Source organism: Notechis scutatus, chromosome 2 (genome assembly GCF_049901735.1).
Source record: "Notechis scutatus isolate UNSWTSFEM ecotype Mainland chromosome 2, rNotScu1.2, whole genome shotgun sequence".
Classification (NCBI taxonomy): Eukaryota; Metazoa; Chordata; class Lepidosauria; order Squamata; family Elapidae; genus Notechis; species Notechis scutatus.
The window spans coordinates 118,760,429-118,767,341 of record NC_142010.1 but is presented as its reverse complement, the minus strand read 5'-3'; positions in this window follow the sequence as shown (position 1 = coordinate 118,767,341).

Genomic DNA, 6,913 nt, shown 5'->3' with positions numbered 1-6,913 from the left:
CCCAAAATACACCAACAACTCATATGTGTATAACAAACTAAAATTTGGAATTGCTGCAGATGTAGATCTGGTAGTAACATAGGTTTGAGATCTATGCTGGCAGAGATATAATAAATGGACAGTCCAGCTGATCCAGGTGAATTCACTGTCCACTCATTATATTTCTGCCAGCATAGATCAAACCTTCTATATTAATTCCACTAGTTTTATGTGGTATTTAGAAATATAGTTGGGGCACAGAAGATCCAATTTACACTTGTAATTGTACAATAAAGCCTTTATGCTCTAGCACTTCACCCACAAGTCAAAAGAATATAATCAAACCAGTAGTAGGTGCACAGGAACTCAACTATACAATGGAATAAATGTGTCGGGGAAAGTAAATTTCACTCTACTTGTAGAATTCTGCATGATTTGTAATAGATGGGCCATTTTCAGCTGAAAATAAACAATGACAACAACCTTCCCATCCAAATTAGACCTCTGAAACAAACTTTATGGTAACTAGAAAGGCACATTTATGAGCTAAGCTCAGTTCAGTACTGGTGGTAAAATAAATCTCAAGGTTATGAATATGCTCAAAGCTATCCTTGCTTAATCCAAGTTATTTCTATTTCTCCTAACTGATCGGTAAACCTTAGAACTGGTTAAGGACAATATAGTCAGTGTAACAAACCTGAAACCAGCCCAGTTCTAACATTAAGACAGAATATAGGAGTAGTGGTTTTAACTTGAAACCAAAAGTATATTTTAAGAAAACCTATCTAGTCCAAAGAAAAAATTACTTTAAAAATATTTTGCCAATTAGCATTTCTACAAAACATATTTCGCTGGTTGTTACCAGTTTTTAGATGATTATTCCAAATATGGTAATTTTTTCAGTTGAACAAGGATTTGAACTTTTTTTAGAGAGATAGCCAGCTTAGTCCTTTGCAAGCAAACAACAAAGAATCTAGTCATAGCTTAAAATTAAGAAACTCATTCTCACACACATTTTTATGGACTACACGTCATTAGATGCAAGAAGCATATTTAAAATTAGTTCTCATTAATCTATGGAGTACATTCTTCTCTAGCATTTCCATTCAGTGCCCTCCAGGTAAGGTTGGGCTGCAATTTCCAACATTCCTAGTTGATATGGTCAGGCATCTCTGGGAACCCAATGCATCTGGACAGCGCAAGGTAGGAAATTTTGCATTTAATCTTCCTTGGATCTATAAGTGAATACCAGCAATGAGGAAAGAAAAGGACAGTGTTCTACTATCTTTAAAGACAAATGATATAAATATTCTGTGGAAGTTTTCAAGTTTCTAGTTTTTTTACTGAGGTTGAGAAATTCCTAGCCAGGCAAGGGGGAGGGATCAAGCAGAGAATTAGCCTTCATTTGTTGTGCAGCCACAACAGACTGACATCCCCCCACCCTAAGCTCCATGGAACCTTATTTGTTTGTGCCCAAGGGAAGGTGAGCAGTATGGGGAGATTATTGTATTGTAGGTAGAATTCAATAAATTAGACAAGTGGAGCCTTTCACTTATGGATCTGGTTGCTTGTGCTTGACAACTCTCATCTCATACTACATGTAGACTTTAGGGATGAAGTAGGGAATTGTTATAAACTCTTACATCCATCTGTCTTCTTAGAAACTTTGTATCTAAAGAAGAAATGTCCAGACAAGAAATTCAAATAAATGATGATTCAGGGTTGTTGTTTTTTACTTTTCCTGGGTAATTCCTGTAATAATCTTAAGCACTATTTGGATTAATTCAGATCACATCTAAATGAAAATAAGATGATTTCAATGCTGTTTAACTCATTTTCCTAGCAGAACATGAATTTGATTTAGCTTCAGATGGAGTTAAATAATGGCATCCATACCACGTTCTCAGGCTCCAGAAAACATTATGTGTACCAGTCCAATTGGATTGGAAAACAGCCCACCCAAAATGGCCATAAAGAGCTACCCAGAATTATGGGAGAAATGGTGAGCTTTAGGTAAATTCCAGAAGAGGTTTTTAAAAGAAAAAAAAAATTGGGTGGGGACTCATAAAAGATGTCCTGCAGCATTAAGTTGCATGTGAAAGATAAGACAAATAATTATCATCAAATACATCGCATAGAGATTATGCAAAAAGGCATGATGTTAAAGGACGATAAATAAGAGGATATTACCCAGACAATCTTTCCTTGCCTAACGTCACAACCCTTAATGGAACATTTTGTCTTTTCTTAAAGACAAAAGCTGGAATCCTACAACACACTAAATCATCATGTTGTTAGTTAGCCATTAGGAAAATCAACAAGTGGAACTGATAGGAGTGTTTTGGCTTTGCTTGAAATGTTTAGATGCTCCAAACCATAGTGTAATAGTTAAGACCCAGGTTCTAGTTCCCCCTCAGGTACAGAGGCTCATCAAATGATTTTCAGCCTATCATTCTCTCTCAGCCCTCTCTGCAAAATAGGAGAACACAGCAGAAGGGAATATGATGTAAGTCGTCGCCTTAAGTTCCTGTATTAGTCAGAACTAATGTAAAAGGAAGGAAGGAAGGAAAGAAGGAAAAGGGAGGAGTAAAACAGTGGGGTTTCCTTCCTTCCTTCCTTCCTTCCCTTCCTTCCTTCCTTCCTTCCTTCCTTCCTTCCCTCCTTCCTTTCCTTTCCTTTCCTTTCCTTTCCTTTCCTTTCCTTTCCTTTCCTTTCCTTTCCTTTCCTTCCTTCCTTTCCTTCCTTCCTTCCTTCCTTCCTTCCTTCCTTCCTTCCTTCCTTCCTTCCTTCCTTCCTTCCTTCCTTCCTTCCTTGAAGACATCTTCAGGATAATATAATTATGCTACCTTGTATTTGTGTAAAAACGGTCTATGATTCCCATCTCAGTCTTGTGAACATGAATCACCAACAGCACATAAAGCATAAGATAGCAATACTAAATAAATCAATGCCACCAAAGCTCCTAATAAACAAGCTCACAACTCATCACAATACCTACCAAGTTCAGTTAATACACTGACCCCAGCCCTTGCAGAAAGGCCAGGACTTCAAGGGCTTCCAGAAGGCTAACAAGGTCACAGCCACTTGAATCTCATGGGGGAGGCTTCTGAGGGCAGGTGTCACAACAGAGAAAGCTAGCTTCCTGGTTCCCATTAGATGACGCAGAGCATGGATACCCTGCTAGATCTGGTGGGAGGCTCAGAGGCAACTGGAGATAGGTGGCCCCACAGAACTTTATAGATGGGAACCAGTACATGGAATTGCCCCCGGAAGCCTACTGAGAACTAATACAGCTCACAAAGCAGTTGTGTTATTTGATGACAGTGGGGTGTGCCCAAAACTATCTATACCATGGCATTCTGGATCCACTGCAGCTTCTCAATGCTCTTCAAAGACAGCCCCACGTAGAGAACATTGCAAACATCTAACTGGGAGGTGAATAAGGCATGACTGATCATGAGCAGAGGCTCCTGATCCACAAACAGGCACAATTGGCATATACCAAGGATTTGTGCAAATGCCTTGGGGGAACATAGCTGCCACCCACGCCTTGAGCAGAAGCTATCAATCCAAGTGGATCTCTAAGTTGTAAATGAGAACTGCCCCATCCAGAGTTGGAAAATGTCCAATCCTAGGGCACGCCTAAACCTCCAGCCACTCAATCTTGCTAGGGTTAAATGAAAGCTGTTGTTCCCATCCAGAAAGAGGAAGGAACCTTAACAGCATCATTTGCAAGGCCTGTGGCTGAGATATTACAGCCTTGTATCATCAGCATACTGTTGATGCTTCAAACTGTGCCAATGAATGACCTCACCCAGATGAGTTGGGGGAGAGAGACAAACCTCGAGGCATCCTGCAATGCAACACCAACACCAAGTACAACTGGCTTCAATGTAAGAACAACCACTGCAAGACTGCTCCCACTCCCAGCCCCCTAAGCTGGTCCAGGGGGATATTATTATCAATGGTATCAAAGGCCAGTAAAAGATTAGTGAAGGAGGCAAGGACAGATGCACCATTCTCATCCTGACTCGACCAGAGATCATTAATAATTGCAGCCAATGCTACCTCGGTACTATAGTCCAGCCTGCAAACCAGTTGAAATGGATCTAGATAATCTACCTTCTCCAGGCCTTCTGGAACTTCAAACCTAAAGGTAAAGATTTCCCTGTCCAGTCATATCTGACTCTAGAGTGCGGTGCCCATCTCCTTTTCTTGGCTGAGTGAGCCAGCATTGTCTAAATACATTTTCTGTGGTCATGTGGCTATATGCCAAAGGTGCATGGAATGCTGTTGCCTTCCCACCAAAGTGGTACCTATTAACCTACTTGCATTTCCATACTTTTGGACTGCTAGGTAGGCAGGAGCTGGGGCAAGGAACAGCTCAGCCTGTTGCTCAGCACTTGGGTCCTACCACCCTTTCAATAGCCTTCCCTAAGTAGGAGGGTTGAAGAACAAATAAAAAATATCCAGTTCTACTGGATCTAGCAATGGCTTCTTAAGAAGAGAGTGAGCCATTCCTTCTTCAAATCCTGTTCTACGGAAGGGTTCTGTGTAAATGGAGAAGTGTCTTGGGAAGGAAAGTGAAGATGAAGAGTACCCTTTCTGTAGGTAAGCATGGAGAAAGCCCATCATTTGGTGCTGGAAAGTCTGGCATTAATATATATTTCCCCCTTTTCTTCCTCCTGATGCTCCTCTTTGACATGGGGCAGGAAAAGCAGGTGGTGGTATATAGGGTAGAATGGCTATCTGATGCCATTCCCATTTCTCATGGAACGGTCTCCATAGGCTGGAGATTTAACTGAAGAAGACCCTTGGGTCTTCTGCTCCCAGAAACTGGTACTAAAGGCAACGTTTCACACACTGACTTCTCCATTTCTCTTGTGGACAGAACCCCTATTCTGCTTCATTACCAAGGCCAAGTTAGGGTTGGAAATGCAGCAGTAAATGTTTGTAACAGCAGCCTTTCCTGCCACCTCACGCAGCTTGGGGAATAGCTCTTTTAACACTGCCATGTTGAAGGGTCCTAGATAGCTATGTAGTCCTGCACATGGGGGGGGGGATTTTTATGGGCAGTTCCTTTCAAAACCAATGAAGCTAAGTCTGTAGATATCCAGAGGCCATTGAAGGAAAATATTGGAAAAAATAAAGGAACGCAACAATAACCCACAGAGAGCTCCAAATAAAATCAATACAGTCAGCACACCAAAATTAATTACATATTCCTTGTTTGCATCAATGCAGGGGTTTCAGAATCTGTCTGGAGTTCGGTGGAGGAAGGATAGCTGGAGAGAGATCATTTGGATGCTATTATACTGGCCGTCTTTCTTCTTTTGTCCTTTTTTCTAAGCATTATCCTCTAGACTGAGGACACTTCAAAAGTAATTCCAAAAGAAAAAAAAAATCCTGTTCCAGATCTTGCACAAGTACAATTACTTACCGGAAAAAATGATGCTGCTTTAATGACTCAGTTCCTTAATACTACTGTTAAAGCAGCCACATCTTTTCTCAGGCTCTCACGCAAGCTTAAAACAAATGCTTTTATTAAAAACAGAGAGGGATTGTGCTCACATGAGGTCTGCAGAACTTTCCCCCCCCCCTAGGTTTGCAGAGCCCTATTATCCTCAAAAGTTTGATCAAATATGGTGGATAAATGTAAGCCAGCTTCTTTGAGGATATTGATTGTTGTTCGGCCCAATCAGAGCAAAATTCCACATCTGATGTAACAGGCTAAGCTAACAAATCAGGAAAGCCTCTAAAGGCTGAACCCACCTTCCTAAGCACTTTGTAAGGGAATGTTAAAGGCACTAACTAGGCTCACCAGGTTATGCTATTGTGTGGAAAGGATTCAGTGGAAGAGGCCTTTTAAGAAACAAAAGGTAAACCTTGTCTACTCAGGCTTCTCAGCAGGTAACCACAAGCTTGGAGGGGGGGCACTTCTCCCATCCAAATAAATAGTTCTTTGTCTAGGCACTGCTGACTGTGAAAAGAAGGGAGAAGGTTAAAAGGGACAGAGAATTATCAACCTTTTTTCCAAGCAGGAGCACAGCCTAAGAAATTAAGCAAATACAGACTGGGGGTCTACATTTTCTGCTCAGCCGTGCTATGGCTAGTTTTGACTTAACATATTGTAGTTGGAAACTCACAGTACATTACTTGGTGAAAGAGTAGGCAATTTGAAGCCCACAACAGTGTCCCCCCTTGAACCTTGGGTGCACTCCTTGAGACCTCCAGAATGTGACAGAAGAGGGAAATGATCAAACAGATCCGAGGAGCTGTTTTGAATTTTCAACAAATCAAATTTAGTTATGTTTCCCTCCGCTCCTTGTTGGGATGTGGACTTCAGCTCTCCATTCAAAGGCCTAATCCAGGGGTCCCCAAATTTGGCAACGTTAAGACTTGTGGACTTCAACTCCCAGAATTCTCCAACCAGCATTCTGGGAGTTGAAGTCCACAAGTCTTAAAGTTGCCAAGTTTGGAGCCCTCTGGCCTAATCAATCCCTTAGCTGAGGGGGGGAGAGAATAAATAGCTTGGTTCAATATGTCATATGAACCTTGCAACTGGTGCTCTTTGCCACAAAAGATGGCTAAGTTGTGGTTTAGCACAGTGCATAAACCAAGTCAGAATGTTTAACACTGTACACAGCTGGAACAGCATGTTATCCAAACAGCAATACCAACTGTCAATGGTGACTCTTGGTCATTGCAGCCCATCTATGTAGGAATGTACCACCCCGGGAATTCCAGAGCTGTTGACTAGATTGGAAAGTTGCAAAACATCCTGGAAGAAGGAACCACAAACCATTTATGTCTTGTGGCCCAGAAGACAGCCTGGACAGGTTTGTGAAGTTGCCAGGAACCGAGTTTAATTGAAACCCTTTCCCTTTGGTTGTGGAGACACCCTTACCTCTTGTAGCCTTGTATCTTTATCATG